At 41.4% G+C, this 22,722-nt stretch overlaps 1 long non-coding RNA gene across 1 annotated transcript; it reads right to left on the bottom strand.

Moving 5' to 3' along the window:
- Positions 1–4,263: 4,263 nt before the first annotated feature.
- LOC132568386 (uncharacterized) lies at positions 4,264–10,013 on the bottom strand. Its single transcript, XR_009555185.1, has 2 exons — positions 9,630–10,013; positions 4,264–5,173 (listed from the first exon to the last, which is right to left on the bottom strand). It is a non-coding gene; the product is annotated as an uncharacterized LOC132568386 (long non-coding RNA).
- Between the last annotated feature and the right edge of the window lie 12,709 nt (positions 10,014–22,722).

The raw sequence follows: 22,722 nt of genomic DNA on the forward strand, positions 1-22,722 counted from the left end.
GGCCACTTTATTCAAGACACCCTTGTCAATTCTATGGGCCCGCTCCAGAGTAAGTACAATAAACAGTCACAGATAAATGCCTTCGTTGGCAGAAAATTTCAAAACTGAATGCATGTAGCACTAATTTATAATAGTGCGCTGTGCAGTGCCAATGAGTGCTTCCTGGAAGCTCTTGAAATCATGGGCTCAACTACAATAACAAGTCTTTGCCACCCAATCTTAAATATGGGATAATAATACCAGTACAGGGTTGATTGTAAGGATTAACAAGATAATGTATCTGATCATTATAAAGCAGTGTATCAATGCTAAATATCCCAATTATTGATGTATACTACAGAAATGTCAAACTGTGTATGGCTGACAATGGCAAAAAAAATGGTAATATTTAACTTCTCCAACAGGAGGCATTTCCAATGCAGAATTACATGGTCAGTTTCCATTAAAAGAGAGTACTGGAGATCATTGATGTTTGCTAAGAATCTGGTCTATGAGAGTGCTGAGTCAGTAGCCCAGACTGACTGCAGTTGCCGCCGCCCCTGGCAGTGGTGCTAACAAGAAACTTGATATCCAAGTGTGCAGGTATCATGAACGTGTGATTGAAGCAAACACACAGCAAACTATCAAATTCATAGTATTTTCAGTCCTCCTTGTCCCTTGCAGCTTTTGCCATCCAGCCTTTACAATGAGGAGCTGCTTTTCTTATTTTTTATATCCCGCCCTCCTTCCCTGGCCCATCCTTTTTAAGTTTTTGTGTCACATACAGAGACTTGAATCAAGCAAGAGAACAAGGAACGATCTGGTGGGGCTATTTGGAGAAGTATGGGTTAAGCACCAATGCCTTGTTTTTACTGCCAGTTTTTCACTTAGTTCCCTTCTCCTGAAGCTGACCTTTGCTTATTTTTTAAAAAAAATTAGGTTTCAGTTATATAATAATAATAATAATAATATTATTATAATAATAATAATAATAATAATAATAATAAATTTTATTTCTATCCCGCCCTCCCCACCTCAGCAGGCTCAGGGCGGCTAACAACATTTTATAAAAACATACAATAATAATAATAAAACCTTTAAGTTTAACAATATAAAACATCAACAATAAACTTAATAACATTAAAAACCAGTTCAATAAATACAGTTATTCTGCGGTATAGTTCTTCAACCGCGTTGGCGGCTCCTTAATTTCTGATCTTCCTAACAGTCCGGGTGTGCAAATTTGAAAAGGACGGTACATTCCATGTTCTGTGTAGACAGCCCTGTACTTCCAATTAGTGTGCATTAGGATTGAGGTACAAAATTGTTAAATATTTTCAGAAATTTATGTGGGGTTCCTCACCACCATGGATTTCTTTAAAGAGGATTCAACTATCATTCAATGAAGGAAGATTTGCTGTCCCTGACCTTAATTGTTAACTTGTACTAATTATTGGAATCGCTCCTTGCCGTTGAACTGTCCATCTTTGGCTCTTTTGGAGGAATTTTGTCTGGAGTGCCTCTAAGTGGGATGCATTAGAGCAGGGGTGTCAAACTCATTTGTTATGAGGGCCAGATCTAAATAAGACTTGTTGGGCCAGGCCATGTGTGTCATAAATGTAATGCCAGGTAGCAGAGATGTGAACTTTATAAAGGACAGACAAGCACAATTGAAGATTTTTTAACGCTTAAAATATGCTTAAAACATTAGAACTCTAGCAATATTTTGTTTAAAAGTCTATGATAAATGACCCCTCTTGCTCTGGATTATTGAGTCAAAATCTGGAGACAATGTCTGTGCTGTAGCAATCTTGAATATGGTGTTCAGGCGTTGTTCAGGTGTGTATCCTGTAAGTTGCAAACCCACTTTTGATTTTCATTACAGACATCTAATAGTCAGAGACCCAGGGAAAATCATGAAATGGCTGAGCATTGTGAGCTTTTGTACATGTTGCTTTGTGCTGGTCAAGAACATGTGACGGCATCATGACCCAAACTGAGGGCTATGTGTTTGTCTGCAAAACTATAGTCTTCACCAGTGAAATAACTACAACTCCTACAAGGCAGTGCAAGAATACAGCAACAGCCATGTATAGCGGTCAGGTCAGTATCAGCCTAATATATGGGAAGTCGAAGTTCAAAATCCACAAACAATCAAAGGAAACGTGGTGGGTGAACTTGATCTGAACACACACTTTCAGTCTAATCCATCTCACTGGCTTGTTCTTATTCTCCATCTAAACAGTTCACATGCTTTCCTACTGAAAAAGACTGAATTATGAGGGCATGAATACAATGATAAAGGGGAGGCAAATCCAGTTGCACCAAGAGAGCCCTGGCATAACAAGCCCAACAAAAGACACACACACAAACTCTCTGTGTGTAGCAAGACAAAAAGCTCATACCTTGAATAAAACTTTGTTGGTCTTAAAGGTGCTTTGTATCTCTCCCATGTGATTGAGGGAGCTGGCCAAAGTAAAGGAATGATGAGGGGAAGGAGCCTCAGTCAATGGAAGGAAGAGAGGCCTGGCTCAATAGCTCTGCTGTGCAATTGAGAGAGCCTGGCAAAGCAAGCTGAGATGCAGAAGAAAGCAAGAGAGGAAGAAGGAAACAGACAACAGGCAGTTTCTTGTGGAACTGATAGGAATGCTGTGGGGCTGGATGCAGCCCATGGGCCACATGTTTGATTCCCCTGTTTAGAGTCTACTTATTCTAGAGTGGATTCCATTCCTCCTGAAGTTACTACAACTAGAGAACAGTAGTGTATAATGGCACAACGATACCAGTTTGATCCATTTCACATTTTAACATTATGGGCCAATCCAGATCTAAAAACGGGGAAGAAATTTTTTTTGTAGAGGGCTTGGACAGCTAAAGGTATTTTTACATTGAATCAATTGATAGTTTGAGGATGAATTTTTGTCATTTTCTCAGCTGAGATCTAGATGTTATTTTGTCACTGTCTGTAGAATGCCAGTACTTACAGTTGCAACATTTGTTGGTATCTAAATATGACCCTTCAGTGTCTCAGAATCCCCTTTGCTCCTGGAAACTCTAATCGAATCAAGGCAGAAAACAAAATCTACAGTATTTGTTTATAAACATTTTATGTCAATTAACAAATATATAGGGAATTAGAAATGAATGGAATAAGGAGTTAGATTGTCCTGTATGGCCAAAGCAAAAGGACAGGGCCCTAAAGTCTATACTTATACTCTATATGGATCTTAAGTTGAGACTTAATCAGCAAAAAATTATGTTTAGGATATACTGGACACCATAGCAGTTCTCTAGCAAAGGACTGAGTAAAGCATCTAATTGTTGCTGTTTTAAATTACAGGTCATGTCCCTTAAACGGATGCTTCAGGTATGTGCAGTCATTTGTTTTTTCCTGGGAATAAGTTATTATTCATATCGATTTTGTATTAGAATGTTCATTTATTTTTGAAGATTCTTTTGTACTTTTAAAACTAACTGCCCATCTCTTATGCAGAGGGCCAGTTTGGTGTAGTGATAAAGAGTGGCGGATTCTAATTTGGAGAACTGGGTTTGATTCCCCATTCCTCCACATAAAGTCAGCAGGGTGACCCTGGGTCAGTCACAGTTCTCTCAGAGTTCTCTCATTCCCACCTACCTCACAGAGTGCCTGTTGTAGGGAAAGGAATTGGAGGGTGATTGTAAACCACTCCAAGACTCCTGGTAGTGAACAGTAGGGTATAAGACCAATTCTTCTTCATCTTGGAAGTTAACCAATAGTCAATAAAAATGGATCCAATGATCCAAGATGGTGACAAGATAACAACTCTGTTTGAACACTCTGTGGCTTTGCTTGTTTGCATTCTCCAAAGGAAGTTTTAACTGGCTCCAACCAAAATATTTAGACTTTTAGCTGGGATAATTTAAGCTTACCTCTATACAGAATTATTGGCCATACGCCTGGTTTTTGATAACATGGCAGCTACATAGCCTTGGATGCTCAAGAGTAAGCCAAATAACTAGTATTTCAAAGTTTTCCAGAGTTTTCCACTAATAATGGAGAAGAAAAAGTGAGGCAGACCATTTGATATTTACTCTCCTTTGAAAACAACTAAGCAACTATGTATAGTTTTTCTGTTTAAAGAAATTACAGGTAAATTGTCTTCTTATTTATCCCCAAACCTACCCAATGTGTTGAATGTAGAGGAGGGGAAAGCAGATGAGCTGCTATTGCAACTAGACTCTTTGAATAGGGCTGATCAAGATAAAAAATTCTAGCATAGCAGAAGATACAGAAACAACCCTGACTTCCCATAAAGCACATTTATTATTGGGTGTAAAGGAACTTGAAATGCATTGGCAATTACAAAAAGACTCTTTAATAAAAGTCATTGGGGAACAGGGAAGACACTAATAGCTATTTTTCAAAAACGAAATGATATCTTCAGTAAGCTTGATATATTTGGCAACATGATCAAGGTCTTCAATGAAAAAACAAGCAGTTATCCTCATACAAGTGAAACTCCCAAAGTTTACAAGCCTCTCTCTCAGCCAAACAATTTAAAGGACCAGACATTATTATTTTGCCAACAAGAAGTAGATGGGACACAAAAAAAAGAAATTCAAATCCTTCTCTTCAACTCCAAACAAATGAGCTGGTGTTGTACATCTCTTACAATCACATAAGTAGGGGCCAATGGGGAAATAAATGTGACATTCTTTATTCCCTGAGTCAACTTTTAAGAACTGAGATACAACACATTGATCTTATAAAAGCTGATAGATTGGCTAACAGCTGTAGAGAGTACAGACTGCATTTAACATTTGCCTATCCAACAATTCCAATGATGTTGAGAATGCAAATACGCCTTGCCTCTTACAAAATTGCAGCTCATAGAGTGTTTATGGATGGAAGGATACATCCTTTAATATTAAAAAGTTCCTCAAATCCATCCCACTCTTCCAAACTGGTGATCTCTCCAAGCAGACCTGGTAGAGCCTCAGATGCGCAGAGAATGGCAGAGGGTGTGGCACGGGAGGAGGAAAAAATGGACATGGAAGAGGAGGAGAGGGAGCAACTTGACAGAAGTTTGATGGCTCCTGGAATATCTTCAGTGATGGATGAGCAGCAAAAAAACCAATCTGGAGGCTAAGGAGTTGACACAGTTCCCAGAAGAGACATCCATGGTTTGCAAGCAGCATCATAGTCCTGAAAGCCCTGATATAAGGAAGAGGAAACAGATGAATTTGAAGAAGTCTTTAGAGAAGAATACAGAATGGGAAGAAAACTGGATAAGGAACTTTAAAATTCAATTTAACTCTCCTGAGGAAGCACTATAAGAACATAAATCAGAACATAAGAACTAGTATGAAGCAGAAAGCATCTGGGAAGATAAATACAGTAGCTATTTTCAGAGCTTTTTTTTTTTTTTTTAGAAAATCCCACTCATTTGCAAATTAGGCCATACCCCCTGACATCACCATTGCTTCACACAAGAAGCCCAGCAGGAACTTATTTGCATATTAGGCCACACCCCCTGGCACCAAGCCAGGCAGAACTGCATTCCTACTCAAAAAAAGCCCTGGCTATTTTAGTGGAAGTATTTAAGCTCTGTATTCAGATTTGATCTAAAATCAAAAAGGTGGTAGCCATGAATATACGGTAATTAGTCAATGGAAATGTTATTATATAAGTAGTATTGGGAGTATACCTGAATAGTTGTTTTTATTCCCCCCCAATGAGGGCACTGTAGTTGGAGCTGGTCTGGTAAGTTTGTCTTGTAGTGTAATTGGTTTTATTTGTTACTTATCTGCCATTTTATTTGCAAAGTGGGTTTAGGAAGATGAGCCCTCTGTTATTGGCCTTTCCTTCCCCCCCTTGATTGTATTTTAATTGGGGATGGTAAGCCCATTGCTCTGGCCTCTTCCTCTTCCCCCCACCCCCACCATAGTTGGTCATTGGTATGTGACTTCGGAGTCTTCTCTTTACCCTTGTTGGCAGATTCCAGGTACTTCAGGGAGAGGGTGTAAAAGAGGTTCCCCCAATGTGGTAGAGGGTAGTTTTCAAAGTATTTTGTGGGGATAGGGTTTTTTTTTTTTATCAAACCTGGGATGTAATGTTGACCTTTCCTGCTCTAATTTTTTGTTGACACTTCATTTGATTGTGTAACTGATTTTTAATTGGTTTCCTACTCATAGTTTACTTCATATTCCAGAATATTGCCCTCCCGTCCAAAAAAAAAATTCTTTCTTTTGTATGGAGTGATACGTATATGAATTTTGCCCTGGCCTGCTCCTCTCCCCTCTTAGTTTGTATGTGAACCTGGAGCTTTTGCAATCCTTTGTTGGCAGATAACAGGTATTTCAGGGGAAAGGGGAGTAATAGAAGTCCTTCCCCTGTGGTATGGGGTAGATTCCAAAACACTCTGTAGGAGGAACCTTCTGATCAAACTTGAGATGTAATGGTAATCAAACTTGATGTAATCAAACTTGATTCTTTGTTGATATTGCCCTCAACTGTAAAAGTTTTTCTTTTTTTGAATTCTACTCTTAACATTTTCTTCACATCCCAGAATACTTTGTCTTTTCCCTCTCCCCCGCTTTTGTGGAGTAATATGTATGTGGCATGTTCTAAATAAACTTTATATATATGTAAAAATATTAAAAATGAACCCTCCATGCCCTTACTACAGCTAAAAGACTCATATTACAATATTTGAAAGATAAAAACCCACCTCCAGTAAATTAGTGGACTTGGGACCTTAGAACTCTCTCAACATTTTAACTCACGGCATACAGATGGCAATTGCATATGGACTTGTTTTTAGATATTTGGAAATCTTTTACAGAAATTTATGCATCGATCTGCCACTGGTGATGTAATAATTTTGTCTAATCTTTATGTATCATTTTTAAAAAATCTTAATTGCTAGATTTTAAGTTTTTTCCCTTCTTTTTTCTTTTTTGAAAGAAAGAAAAAAGGGACTTGGAGAATCTGACTATGTAGTTTTGATGCTGTAAAACAACATAATTGAAAAACATTGTATTCTCAAATAAATACAATAGAACAACATACAAATACCTTGTAGCTTTTGCAGCTCTCACTAGTGGGTGTATTATTTCTAGAAAATTCAACTTGCTCTCACAAATGTTTGGTTGCTCAATTGTGAAGGGCTTTATTGTATCTACAATAGAGCATTCTTTGCACAAACAGTGGAGTTAATTAGTTTCTTATTTGTGATTCTTTTCTGCTTGTTGAAAATAGTGAGTCCAAATATAATTATGTTTAAAATTACTTCTTGAAAATTGATAACATTAATTCCTATTTTTCTCAATTTTTTTTACTATTCAGAATGCATTTATGTATAAACTGCAGCTTTTGTTTAGAAATGACATGATCATTTGCTGGAGAGTACTGCCTTACATCCATTGTAAGATGATCACATCAAATTCCACCCTTACGATGTGTTAGCATTTCATGCACAGGCCTACAAGTTCTGATTCAAAGAATGTATTAGAATAGGCAAACTGCCTTGCTGCTGTTTAGACTTTGGCAAGACAGGGTAGCAGAATATAAGAAACATGTGTGCATCACAGGTAATGCTTGGCTCTATCCTACCACTTTTAGCTGTCTTAAAATTGTCTCCAGCTTTGCACTTATTTTGTCTCAGACCAAGCCCATTCTCAGTTGACATCTGGGCTAGTTGGAATGACTGACATTCTGAGACAGCTTTTTTGACTAATGGCTCAGCAAATTATTTCCAAACTCACAGATAATTGAGTAAAAGAATAATTAACAGTATTCTATTACCGTTTTAGTCCTGGGATATTCCTGAAACAGAATTTCTTCTGTGTGAGAGAAGATGTCCAGATACTACCCGATAAATAAACAGCTATGAAGTATGGGAGGAAATGATTGCTCCCTGCTTCTGATTAATATTTTTAAGTAATTCAAAATGTTTATTAAAATGTTAATTAGCCATACATATAAAATATTTTCCATATACTGAGTGATCCAATACAACCATAAAATAAATGTCAACAGATTTTGAAGTTCAAATTAGACTAGCGCTGTCAACTTACAATTGAGGTTAATAATATTAAGCATGTGCATAGAATAAGGTCTAGTCGAGACAAAACACACATATAAACATACACACACACTCACATTCACAACAAAACGAAACAAAAAGGAGGGAGAAAGCAAGTAAGGTCAGTGCAATGCTATTAAAGAAAGATATTCTGCAGTAGGCATAGAGTAGGAGTGGACTGAAGAACTCATATTCCAAGTAAGAAAAGGGTCCCATTTCCGTAAAAAAGACTTGCAAGTTTGAGATTTGTTATTTGCTATTTTGTCAAGCAGAAAATATTCCCAAAATCTAGTCAACCATGCAGAAACCAAGGGCAAGGAAGGTGATTTCTATTTTGAAGCTATATTGTGTTTGGCTGCTGTAAACATAATTGAATGAAGCTCTTTTTGAGGTCTTGTTAATTGTAAATCATCCCAAAGGTTTAACAGGGGAATCTGTTGTAAACAAGGGATTTGAATACCTGTAATCTGGTAGATGTTTTGCAGAATTAGATGCCAAAATTTTTGCATAACTGGACAAGTCCACCAGTTATGTATATATGTTCCTAACTGACCACAGCCCTTTCACATGTAGGAGGATGCTTCTGATTAATATAACCAAAATCCACAAGATCACATTAAAAACTAATTGTAAAACATCCAGCTGATGATGGAAAAACTCTAGCTCTAAAAAATTGGGACATGGCCAGGAAAAACGATTATGAGGAAATAACGGCTGCAGACTGTGTTATTTCTTAACTGCTCAGATGTGGGCAGGGCTGCTTGGCTCAGGACCACTTCACTATTGGTGCCTTTTTGTGCTTTGTAACACATGGTCCTGTTCTTGTGAGGGAATTCCCAGTTACATGGAAAAATTTTGTGCCATTATGCTTCCTAGAGCATATGCTGCTAGCATGAAAAATGACTACATCATCAAGAATTCCTCTGTGATTGGCAGTGCTACATGTTATATCAGAGCAGAGAGAGCAGGAAAGCCAGCTTTGAGCCAAGAGGCAGATTAAAATCAAATATGTAAGCTGGCATGCAAGCAGCATTGCTCTGCAAATCAGATGATATATACACTAACTCTTAGTCAACTGCTGGAGAAACATTTTCCTCAGAATTAAGAAAAAATATTAGGGGTGAGATAGTGAGATAAGAGACTTCTTTGTTGTAGCCAGGGCCGGATTTAGGGAGAGGCAGAAGGGGTATTTTGCCCCCCCCCCAGGAAACGGGGGCGGCATCAGCGCTGCAAGGCACGTGACGATTGGGGAAGGGGAAACTTTGCAGCTTGCAAGTTTTCTGCCTGCGGCGCTACCCCCATGTTGGCCACTGGCGCCGTGCATTGCAGACCAGCTGGCCTGGGTATACCACCCTGCTCGGCCTGCCCGCCCACCCCACCCCCCGCCGCGACTCCCCCTCCATCTGAGGCCAGATGCACACGCCGAGATGCACGCAGGCCCGCTGCTGGCCCCAAGCCTTAGGCATCTTTTTGCCCGCCAGTGCGAGCAAAGAGCCTTGGAACACATGCCTGCCGCCTGTCTGCTTTGCCGACGCCTGCTACCCACCAGCGCTTTCCCAGCTGACTGTGGCTGGTGTCACTCACCAGCTTGGGCTCTCTGCCCCCGGCCCTTCAGCTGCTGCTCTCAAGGTTATGCAGGGAGCAGAGAGCAATGGCGGGGCGCCGGCGACGATAGCCTGCTCGCTGCCAATAGCAGGAGCCCCGAAACTTCCTGGAGCCGCTTCCCAGGGAGGCATGGTGTTGACCATATGAAAATGCAAAGCAGGGCACCGCCTTCTGTGCCCTCGCTTTTTTCTGTCCGGCGGGTGGAGACGCAGAGGGGGGAGGGGTCCAGTGGCTGTTAGGAACGACTTCTGCTGGGTTGCGTGGGGCTTGGTGGGCGTGGCAGACAGATTGAGGGGGCAAGCGGGTAGCAGTCCCAGGAGATCGAGCAGCAACCTCCTTCCTTTTTCCTTTCCTCCCCTCTGCAATGGGTGTTGTTTTAAGGCGCACGTTCAGGGACTCCTCCAGGCCAGTCCGAGCCACGCTACAGCCAGGCGTGTGATTCTTTTCCATGCAAAACATGGTTTGTTTGGGTTGGGGGTTTTTTACTTTTTTTTTTGGGGGGGGGGAGCCCCTGCCAGTAAAAAAACATCAATCAACCCAGAAAGCCAAAACCATGGGGTTTTGCATTGAACCATCCTAAAAGGTAGCTCTATGTTTGTGTGTATGTATTCCGGGGGTGGGGGGTGGGGTGGGGTGGTAAGGAGTTCAGATTCTATCCCTTGCCTTTCTGTGCAAGTTTTCTGCAGCAAGGTTGGGCTTGAAATCAGACGCATCTTTTTTCCTCCCCCCTCCCCCCCTCGCTTTCGTTTACAGGCAACCCCCCCCCCCCGCGGGTGTTTCTCCTCAATTCAGCTTCTTGCCTGGACCCCCCGCTCCAATCTAGAGGCGCTTGGAGTGGCTGTGAAAGGGGACTACTGCCCCCAGTCAGGAAAGGGGGCTGCTGCCAGTCCACCTTTTGCCATCTGCCGGTCAGGAAGGAGAGAAAACTGCAAGCCGCAAGGAGAAGGTAGGGAAACAGGTTGCAATGCAGCCCACTCTGGGGCGAGTTGGGAAGCCAAAGTGCTTTAACTTCCTCTTGTTCGGCAGGGGAAAGGGTCTCTGTTTTTTCCTTCTTTTTGTGGGGGGGGGGGCAGGGAGGGAGGAAGAAGCCTCCAACACCCCCCCCCCATTCCCACACACATTCCTTTTCACAAGAGAATGAAAAAAAATGCTTGGGGGGATATCTAAGCCTCTGAGCCTGAGAGATTGCAGGATGTCCTTCAGGTAGTCTCTCTCTCTCTCACTCAGAAACACACATAGCCCTCTGACCAGCCATGGTAGTTTCCCTGTAGCAATCAGATTAGTCCTGCCACGGGAATGTCAGAAAGCAGTGGAGGGGGTTTACAAGGAACAAAGAAATTGCCTGCATAGGTTAGCTCTGATCCATAGTAAAAGAACATCAGTTGCTGATTTTAAACTCAGACTGTTCTTAGTAATGAACTGCTACCATCTGTGTGAATTTTACTTGTAGTCACGGCTTTATCATGGATTTCCAGAAGCTGAACTGCTAATATGCACATAGAATGCACAGTAGATTGTCCTTATTTTCTCACACTCTACATTCTGCTGTATTAGTACTCCTAGTAGATGAGGGAAAGTTGTTAAGCAGATCATAGAATCATAGAGCTGGAAGGTACCCCCAGGGTCATCTAGTCCAACCCCCTCCATAATGCAGAAACTTCACAAGTACTTCTTCCTAAGCTCACAGGACCAGCATTGCTGTCAGATGGCCATCTAGCCTCTGTTTAAAAGCCTTCAAGGAAGGCGTGCCCACCACCTCCTGAGGAAGCCTGTTCCACTGAGGAACTGCTCTGTCAGGAAGTTCTTCCAAATGTTGAGCTGGAAACTCTTCTGATTTAATTTGAACCTGTTGGTTCTGGTCCTACCATCTGGGGCAACAGAAAACAATTCTGCACCATCCCCTATATGGCAGCCCTTCAGCCACCTCTTCTTCAGGATAAATATATCCAGCTCCTTCCACCTTTCCTCATAGGACTTGGTCTTAAGCATACCTCCTTGCAATTTAGCTCTATGAAAAGGACTTTCTTCCATGTTAATGTGGTGATGACTGTGATATTATCTAACTGGTGCACCTGTGTACAAGTCCCAGTATAGTAGGGGACTGAGTGCTAGTGCAGTAGATTATGCTTCTGTGTTACTGCTACAGGCCCTGCAATAGGACTCAACTGCAAGGAAGCCAAACAACAAAGGACTTTTTCAGACTGTATTGAGGATAGGCCAGGGCTGCCAGCAGTGCATTACATGGCATCTTATGAGCTTTTTATTAGCCCTGGAACTGTGAACAGAGGCGGAACTGTGTACTACAGTGCCCCCAGAACAAGACAAATACATCTCACAAGTGGAGGCAGAACATTATGCCTCAGCTCCACTTGTCTTGAACAAATATCTATGGCTTTGCAGTGCAGAAGAGAAAGCCACTCCATAGAGTAGAGCAGTTTCTACCCTTTCTGTGATAAGAAAGTAGATATTCATACCCTCATATATGCAGCTCTCACTGTTATAACTAACTAAATAAAATGTATATTTTTCCAGTGTATTTTACTGAAAGGAACACTGAGATCCAACATAGCTACCACAGAGAACTACCTTCTAATCTCCGAAGTGTCATAATTTACAACCCAGGAAATTACAAACAAATTTACCTTCCCAGCTACATGATCTGCATATACATTATGAGAGCACTGCAATGTGCAGTTCTGTAAGTAATGCTTAAATAGGAGCAAAATAACATTATTGCTTGACCCCACATCTTGGGAAGGCTGACCAAAGGGAAAAAAGAGGCCTTGATGTGGCCAAGGGCAGCAACAGAGTGATTAATTCCACTGGTCAATCTTTAGCTTTAAAAATTGACAATATCATCAATAATTCTATTTTTCCCTGTCTACTTCTTAATACTATTTGAAGAATTTGAGAGCAAACTGAATGTAGCTTAACATAAAAGTATTTATGAAGAAGCTATTTCCTCTTCAGGAATTGCTGTGGGGAAAATACCAAGGAAAGTGAAACTGATTTGTCATACCTGGCAGGAGAAGGATTGCAGCTGTAATGTATCCTGCCCAGTGGTCTTGGCCAAGTTGTAAAAATCTTCTTATATTTAATCACTGTTGCTGGCCAATACATTTATGCAGTAAAATTCACACTCTGAACACAGCCCATAGATCAGAAAAGACAGTGTACTTGGATTTAAGTTGAACCCCCCCCAAAAAAGTCCTAAATGCATTTACTACCAGCAAATGTATTTCATTGGAACATACAGCCAAATAATTGTGTTTATTACTGTGGGTATAATGGTTCAGTGAAGTCAGCCCACTATAAATCCAGTTTAAACAGGACTATAACTAGTATTGCTAGTTTTGGGGGTAATAAATCTTCTGTGCCCATTACATATGAATAAACAGAATCAACAGCTTAAGATCCCACCTGTTAGGGCTGCCAATCCCCAGGTGGGGGCAGGGGATCTCCCAGTTTGGAGGCCCTCCCCCTGCTTCAGGGTCATCAGAAAGCAGGGGAGGGGAGAATGTCTGTTGGGCACTCTCATTATTCCCTATGGAGACCAGTTCCCATAGGGTATAATGGAGAATTGATCTGCGGGTATCTGGGACTGAGGGGGACTGTTTTTGAGGTAGAGGCACCAAATTTGCAGCCTAGCATCTAGTGCCTCTCCTCAAAACACCCTCCAAGTTTCAAAAAGTTTGAACTAAGGGGCCCAATTCTATGAGGGCCAAAAGGTGCCCATCCTTCATTATTTCCAGTGGACAGAAGGCATTTAAAAGGTGTGCGGTCTCTTTAAATTTGATGGAAAAAACTCCCTTTGGAGTTCAATTATGTTTGTCACAACCTTGCTCCTGGCTCCATCCCAATGTCTTCTGGCTCCACCCCCAAAATCCCTAGATATTTCTTGAATTGGACCTGGCAACCCTACCACCTGTTTATTTATTTATTTATTTATTACTTCACATTTATATCCCGCCCTCTCCGCAAGCAGACTCTGTTGATTTCTGCAAGTCACTCTGTTGTTAAAGTATGTTTTAAAACAAGAAAAGGTTACAGTCTTTGTTGCAGTGGACCACTGCTTAACATTAGAAAAGTACAATGAAGGGTATTTATTTTAGAATGTACTAAAGTCAGATTGTATAATATTGGAATTTAAGTTGCATTAGGAAATCAGTCTGATTGTTGGTTCCGTTTGGAAACACATCCCCATCCAGTTGGGGTGAAATTATTGGGGACTGTGTCTTCCTAATCCAAGGGTGTCCGAACTTGCTTAATATAAGAGCCACATAGAATAAACATCACATGTTTGAGAGCTGCAAGACAGGGAGGGAGGCAAATAGATGGTGGGAGGGAGAGAAAGGTGGAAAGAAAGCAACTTTAACTTTAAATGCATTCGCCAAGCCTCCAGCTGGCTTGGCTTGGAGAAGTGATTTAAAGAGACAAATGCTTTTTCCAAGCTGGCTGATGGGCAGTGGGAGCTTTGAGAGCCATACAATATGTGCGAAAGAGCCAGATGTGGCTCCCGAGCCACAGTTTAGCCTCCCCTGTCCTAACCCAAGAAATCCTCCCTCCCAGATTTTAAGCAGATAAGATAAAATATTGCTATTAAAATTTATCATTTGCAGAGTAGACACAGGGAAGAGTTGAACTGGTTTGTGAGTGAACTTTTCCGTCCTTTCCCCGGAACTTCCAATTTTCCTGGGAGAAGCAATCTTTTTTTGTTTTACAAAAATAGAACCATACTCTGTTCCTTCCTTCATATGACCTCACTGTCTGTTTTACTATTTTTATCCTAGCTTGTATCTTCTGTATCTGATATTACTTCCTACTTGAGAAGTATGAAGATAGTTCATACTATCTATTGCTATTTTGGATCCTACTGTGTAATTTTTGCATCATTTTTAATACGTCATTTTAATACTCATGCTTTGCTTCAGTCCTGTTTCAGGTTTTTGGCTGGTGCCAGGTTTCTACAATCCAAATACTATTACATATTTCAGGCATGTCCAACTTCGAAGAGGTCGTGATCTGTTTTTTCCGGACAAAAGTGCTGGTGATCTACCACCATGAAAATTAAGTTTCAAATTAGTTGCGAATTAGATTTTAACCCACCAAAGTTGGGTTCCACCGCCGCTCCCCCACCCCCCATTTACAATGCACCTTCTGTCATTTACTGGTAAGCAAAATAAGCAAAAACAAAAAAGAGACAAAGATCCAGAAAGAACTATGAACAGCTTTTCTTAAATTTTTATTGTTATAACTTTTTTTAACTGTCTTAATAACTTTAACTTTTATTGAGTAATTTGTGTTAAATGTAGGTCCAGTATTGATCCACGCTGATCTTGCGCAATCTTTAAAACTTTGCTCTTGCTAATTAGTGAGACGTTTGAGCCTGCATTTCATCTACCAGCTTTTTGAAGTTGGATGAATATTGCATGAGGGCCAGTCTCAGGAAATCCTGGAGATGTTCATCTGTCATGTTGGAATGTTGTGTACTCTTTGTCATTTTCCGATGGGAAAACACAGATTCACACAAATAAGTTGAACCGAAACAGGAGTGTACAGCTTCACTGCATCTTCTCAAGTTGGGAAATTTGTCTCTAGGCGCTAGCTTCCAAAACGATTCTTGCTCAGCACGGGTCTTGAGAAAAATGTCATTTTTAAGGGTTACTATTTCGTTTTTAAGAGATGCCTTGTTCAGTGAGTAATTTTTACTGATAGCAGCTGCAGTTTCCTTAATGTCTGCTTTGAATGGGTATGACAAGTACTCCACAACTTTTTCAAGTCTTTGGAAGCATCTTTTTTTGAATTCCTGGATAACAGAGCAGATTTCTGTCACATACTTCTCGTTCTGAAAAACAAAATTTGGATATTGTCTCAAATGATCCTGCATATTAGGAAAATGATCAAAAGTGTTGTTTGCAAGGTCAGTCATCATTAGCTCAAATTTGCTCTTGTAGGATGGAACTGTACTCATCATCTCGCCAATGCATTTGTTTTTACCTTGTAGTTCAATGTTCATATCACTTAGTTCACCTGTAAAGTCAACGAGAAATGCCAGATCACATAACCACTCCTCATCTTCCAACTCTGCTTTGTCATCTCCCCTCTCATTCAAAAACCTTCTTATTTCATTCAGCAAATCACGAAATCTTTGCAGAAATTTGTGCCTACTTAGCCACCTTACATCTGTGTGCAAAATGATTTCCGCTGCCCCTTCATAAAGAGAAAGATTGAAAAGCCGTCTTTGAAATGATCTTCCACAAATTGAATTTACAATTTTGAAAGTGATGTCCATGGCAGTCTTTGTATTGAGTCTCTTGTTTGCCAAAAGTTGCTGGTGAATGATGCAGTGGTAAGAAAGGAAATCTAGAAAGTCGTCATGCTTAACACCAAAGTCTTCAAAAACCATCCAGATAAAGACTAGTTACTGGGCTATGTCTCTTATGTCTGTAGATTCATCCAGTTGGAGTGAGAAAGCAACACAAACTGAAACATCCTCCAACAATTGTTCAGTTGTGTCTCCACACATCTTTTGTATTCACTGCACAACAGCGTTTCTTGACAATTGTACATCTTGAACAGCAGCTATGATCTTTCTTATTCTTAAATCCTTCAAAAAGATTGTCTGCTGCTTCAAGAAAACAATCTTTTACAAATTCTCCTTCATTGCATTTCTTTGCGATCAGGTTGCTGACCTTGAAGGATGCCATGGTTGCACTGACCAAATGTGACCTTGGCTTCGCCATCAACTGTTGCTTGTAGTCAATTTAGATTTAAGTTCTTTGAACTTCAGTTTACGAATTTCACTTATGGGTGGAAAATCAGCATCAAACTTATTGCTATGCAGAGCCTTATAATGATGCTCCAGATTACCCTTTTTGGGCAAGGATACAGCAGCGTTACAAAGTAGATGTGACGAAACCGGCCTGATTCTGCCTTCAGACCCAGTCCCGTCAGCTCCCTATTGAGTCGCCAACTCCTGGAGGGAGCTATTTCTCCTCCTGCCCCTTGGGCTCGCTGCCACCACCTGCTCAGTCTAGGGGTTCAGATTGAGAGGAACAGGACTCCCAATCCCCCTCTGTTTGCTATGAGGCCAGGCCTCAAGGTCCTCTGCCACCCTGCACTTGGGTTTCACAGAGACCTCAGCACTTCTTTGGGGCACCCCTGGAGGATTGGCACCGTATCCAACTGCATGCCTTCCCCCTTGCCCGGGGCCCCCATTATAAAACAGCGTGGTCTAAAGCGGTCTGGGGATCTATGTGGTACAGAGATTGACTGCCAGCATTTAAAACAGAAAAAACATTTATTTAAAAGAGAAAAAGATAGGGAAAGAAAAACAAAACAAAAACAGTTGCATTTAAAAAGTTAGCACAGCACCCGCACAGCACACAGCATAACAAAGAAAAGTTGATTATAAACGCATCCTGCTGGCCCTGATCTAAACATGCCCTGCCCTTTTGGATGACTTACTTTGTCTTACTGCCTGGAGGCCTCATTTTCCTGAGCAGGCCTCCCCACAGGCAGGAGCCTACAGGCAAGCAACCTCTCTTCCAGAGCGCCAGCTGCAAACTGAAAAACTCTTCCTCCTAACTCACATGCAGAGAACAAAAGAACTTCCTGCCTCTCTAGGAGACTTTCCCCCTAGAGTTGTTGGTTTGGCTCTGGAAGGGAGGGGGGGGGAAGGAGGGAGGCTACAAAGCCTGCTGAGGAATTTACTGATCCCTGCCAATGAAGCACCAACACTCTAAGATGGTGTTTCTCCACAGTAGACAACACTTGTCTTTCACCATGATGAAGAAATAGTCCATTTCCCATGCATCATGAAAGTGGTAGGTTTTGCTCTTCTTCGGAACACTCATCTTCGTTATACTGGGGTGGCTGTGGTGCTAAGTTAACACTGGCTGAATCTGGTCCAAAACTGTCACTGTCCCAAAGTATTAAAGATCAACAGGAACTGAAGACCTCTGGATGATGCCAAAACCACACATGCAGTTCTAAAAGTAAAAATAAGAATTCACCATACTGACACCAATAATCAAATAACACCACACCAAACAATCATCAAAAAAACTCAAACATCTGTCCAGCAAACCATGAGACCAAGTGGGCAGATAGATTTGTTATGCTTAACAGTTCCCCCCATGGATTCACCTTTAAATAAAATAAAGACATCCAAGAGATCTAATCCTAAATTAGTCTCTTGCATTTCTTAAACACAGAAATTAGATGATGTTCATGTTGTGTCTTCTGTCTCTTAAAGTATTGTCATGGCTTGTTTGCTCCAGTATGGATGTTTCTGGGAAGTGGTGTGGGTGGGTGGATGGATGAATTTACCACTTTTAAACCGCAGCACATTGCTTCCATGCATTGCTTGGTTTTACCTGCCTTTTCTGCAATTTTCCTCAAACGTGCCTTGCTGCACTGTTTTGGGAATAATCACAAAAAAAAAAACCAGCCCAGGTGGCTTCTGTATGAGAGGGAAAGTCTGGATTTCCCCAGTCCTGCCCACATTAGTGCCATGTCCCCTACCCCAGTCTCCTGCAGCAGCCATCTTACCTGTGCCACTAGAGGACTTTTCAAGAGCTTTAAAAAATCTGTGACATACTGATATACCAGGGATTCACAACATGGGTGGGTGACTCCACCTTCTGCATCAACCAGGTTTTTGCAGCCTTTTTGTGAATGCACCCAACATGCTGTGTCAGACCTCCAAATGTGCCCACAGGATTTAAAAGGTTGGGGATCCCTGTGATATACTATAGCTTCACAGCATCTCCATAGCTGAAAGGCTGCTTCTATTCCCCTACCTACCCCTCTTTTGCAAATTAGGAAAGCTGCCTAGGAGGGGAATTGAGAGGGAGTAACAGCAATCCAGACAGGGGGTGCGGAAAGTTTTTTGCAAACAGGAAGGGTTTACGCCGACGTTTGATTGGTGCCGCCACAGCGGAGGAGAGTTCCTTGGGCGGGGGGCCGCCTGAGCGCCACTCTGTCTGAGGGCAGCGGCGCCTGAGGGCTGCGCCCGAGCGCGGGCAGAAGTGAGGTGGAGCATGGCGTTCAGGCAGAGGAGGGGGTGGAGTTGGGGCGCGGCCAGACTTAGGCGGCTTCCTGAGCAGTTTGGCCCATGACATGTCCACCCTCGAGAGGCGCAACTTTACGCCTGCAAAAACGACAGCATGCCTCATAAACACTCATTGAAACCAAAAACAAAGGTCACCTCTGCCACTGCAGAAGCTTGGAAACCCCTTAGGGAGCGGCATGATTGCCTCACCAATCCCCTTGCGCCTTGGCCTGACGAGCCCCCTCTCCAGCACCCAATCGCAGTCTCCCCCTCCTAGAAATACTTTCGCTCTGTCCTCGCACAACTCAGTTGTTAGAAAGAGGAGCGCATGGCGGGAAGCTCTGCTGGTGAGCTCCCAGCCATACGGACTAGAGTGAGGGACAGGCAGGCATGTTGGTGACAGGTTTTGCACCTCGCGGTCGCTTTGACAGTATCTGCGACTTGCGAGGGGGAGAGAGAGGTCTGTCCCTGTTGCTAACTGCTCTTATTTCCAGGTCTCCACAGGTTCCGGGCTTCCGGAGGCTCTGCATGAGAGGACTGTCGTCCATGGCTGGGTAAGTTCCACTGCCCCCCCCCATCTCCCCCTCCCCTAGCTCTCGACCACTCGGTGTGCAAGCATCTCTGGCATTTGAACCAGGCAGGGGGCTCCGGCAGGGGGCATCTGCTGACCTCCCTCCCCTGTGCTGCTGCTTGCTCTCTTCCCTTGGTCTGCCCTCTGCCGCGTTCCCAACCCCTGGCAGGGCATGGTGTGTGTGTGCGTGGCAGCTGCCCCGTTGCAGGGAGGTGGGTTAGAGACTATCCCTTTAAGAGAGCGCCTGTTTCCAACTGGCGCATGAACTTCTACATCATACACCAAGTATTGAGCCTCTCTCAGGACCAAGTCCAAGATTATTACCTCTCTCTGGTTTGCTCTGTAATGAATTGTTCCAGTACACAGTCATTTATGAGATCTAGGAATCTCATTTCTACAGCATGATCAAGCACATGCTTCCTCAGTCAATGTGAAGGTAGTTGAAGTCTCCCAGAATCATAACATTATCTGCTTTAGTCACGTTCCTTATTTCCTCCTCCATCTCAAGATCAGCCTCAAGGGTTTGATCAGGTGGGTGATAGTACACCCCCACTTTTAAGCAACCCTTAGGCCCCACAACAGACACCCTGTGAGGTGGGTGGGGCTGAGAGGGCTCTCACAGCAGGTGCCCTTTCAAGGACAAATCCTGCGATAGCTATGGCTAACCCAAGGCCATTCCAGCAACTGTAAGTGGAGGAGTGGGGAATCAAACCTGGTTCTCCCAGATAAGAGCCCGCACACTTAACCACTACACCAAACTGGCTCTCCTGGCTCTAGTGTGTACATATGCTCTATGCAATACAAATAAACATACGTTAAATACAATCATACATTACTTGCAGCCACTCAAAACTGAAACTAAGGTTGCTCTTCTCTCCTCCAAAAAGTCTTACTCCAAAGTAAATTCAATGTTTGATATTCCAAGGCCAAGTGCCTCTACAATATCAGTTCATATATCTGCAACTTTGGGTGGAACCCTCCAGTATCCAGCTGTAAAACACCAATTCCGAATTAGAGAGTAAGGGACCGTATTCCCAGGATTCTCCACAGTTCCATATCCTCAGTCCTTCTTCAGCCTTTTCTCTCAAAGACACTGCTTCTCGAAGCTAATGTTACATAAATATGACATCAATATTCTAAACAAAATCCAAAACCCTCTCATATATACATATAACTCTAAAACAATGCACACTTAAACTGTTAAAAGGATGTGTTAAAAATTATCTATCCCAAGCACCAAATAGGCTAGGTTAGAGATTGGAAGCCCTGGGAAAATTAGGGAAAAAACCAGTTTTTTCCTCTTAAAAGGATGTGTTAAAAATTATCTATCCCAAGCACCAAATAGGCTAGATTAGAGATTGGAAGCCCTGGGAAAATTAGGGGAAAAAACAGTTTTTCCCTGTTATTTTTCCTGAAGTCTTTTTTTTTTTTCAGAAAAATTGTAAAAAGAAAAGAAATTGATTATGGAATTTTTTTTTAATATGATGAAAGGGTTTTTAAAATTTTTATTTAATACTGTGGAGAGGAAATATGAATAACTTACTTCTGGATTTCTAAAAATTAACAAGAAAACTAAGAAATTAACAAGAAAACTAAGAGACTATTATTTGGAACTTTTTAAGTTGGAGTGGAAGAAATTCAGAAGATACGTAGAAAAAGAGTGGAAAATAAAAGGACATTGGACAATCTTTGATAATGATTAAGGTTTTTAAAATAAGATAACTTTTTTTGGGGGGGGTTGTTTTTTTTTAATAGTTAAGGGTACCTTTAATATTTGCTTTCTTTAAGTAAATAACACTGGCGGGGGGTCAAGTAACGGGGGGAGGGGTGGAGGAAAAGTAAGATATGGGGTAGAAAGGTTTCTTTTTTATTTTAAGCTTTTATAAGTTGTAGATATAGTTCTGCTACCATATGTTACTAATAAAAATTGTTTATACTAAAAATTGTTTTGTGGAGGTTTCTTTGTCTGTTCCATATAAACTAGTAAACTGTTCAGGAGATTGTTGTTCCATCTGTTACAAATACAAATAAATATTACTTAAAAAGTAAATTATATATGTAATAATTGTTTGGATATGCTATATTTTTAATATGCTAGTTGTGATAATTTCATGCCAAGTAAAATTGTCCATAGTCATATTTTATGTTTAAAGTAACAGAATGACTTTCAATCTGGAAAAGAAAAAAGAAGTGCTAATATAGCATTTTTTTCAATTTTTCCGAAAATTTCCGTTCCCCCGAAAATCCCCCCCCCCTCCTAAAAGGGAAAAAATTGGGGGGGTTTCCAAGCTTCAAAATTTCCAGACATTTTTCATCTCTAACCTAGATACACCACTGCTTCAGACTTATTTTTCCAGAGGGTCTTTTAGTTTTGCATTATAATACATGGAGGTTAGGTGGGAGTTTTCTGAAGAACTTTAGAATGCTGTTTTTGGTTATCTGTTTTATTCTAGTACTTTATATAAACAATTTCATAATTTTAGTTAACTTTAGAGGATTTGATTGTAATTTTAATTATTTTTGTATTAATTTATTTGTTTTTATAGTTTATGTTTTATCTGTTTTCATATAAATTAGCTGGAGTAGTCACTTTAGATTAGAAGGTAGTAGAACAAATCTGCTAAACAAAATAAATACATGTCCATTTTAAGTCCATTTTGCAGCTGATTCTAAGGCAAGCTCAATATTACAGTAGCACAACTCGAGAATTAGAATGTGTTGTGTTGATTTCCTAGAAAATAGGATGGGGACAATTTACAGTATAGCACAGACAAAAAGAAGGTGATAAACAGTATAGCACAGACAAAAAGAAGGTGATAAACTGTAAAAAACAAACACCCAACTCCCTCCCTTCGCCTTTGATCAACTATTTTTCTCATGAAAGGGCCTACTTTAAAAATCTCAACACTCCAACAGAAGAAAACTTGCTGGAGAGCAGTAGTTTTAAGGGAGGAAAATGTAGGCAAGTTAAGTAGTTTTAAGAGAAGAAAATGAAGATACTGAAGCAGATGTTAAAGTCTGTGAGCACCTAAAGGGCAACTTGGTGATCTGAGGGAGTCAGCATGGATTTGTCCCTAACAGGTCCCTCAAGACGAACCTCATTTCCATCTTTGATCAAGTGACAAGCTTTACCTAGATTTAAGTAAAGCTTTTGACAGGGTTCCCTGTGATGTTCTGAAGGGTAAACAAGAGGACTGTGGACTGGACTCTAGGATAGTTAGGTGGATAGGGAACTGGTTGGAGAACCGTACTCAAAGAGTAGTTCTCAATGGCATTACATCTGAATGGAGGGAGGTGTCCAGTGGGGTGCCACAGGGCTGTTTTGGGCCCTGTACTTTTCAATATTTTTATCAATGATCTGGATGAGGGTATGGAGGGGCTACTCTTTAAATTTGCAGATGACACCAAATTGGGAGGAGCAGCGAATACAGTGGAAGATAGAGTTA

This window comes from Heteronotia binoei, chromosome 3 (genome assembly GCF_032191835.1).
Source record: "Heteronotia binoei isolate CCM8104 ecotype False Entrance Well chromosome 3, APGP_CSIRO_Hbin_v1, whole genome shotgun sequence".
Lineage (NCBI taxonomy): Eukaryota > Metazoa > Chordata > Lepidosauria > Squamata > Gekkonidae > Heteronotia > Heteronotia binoei.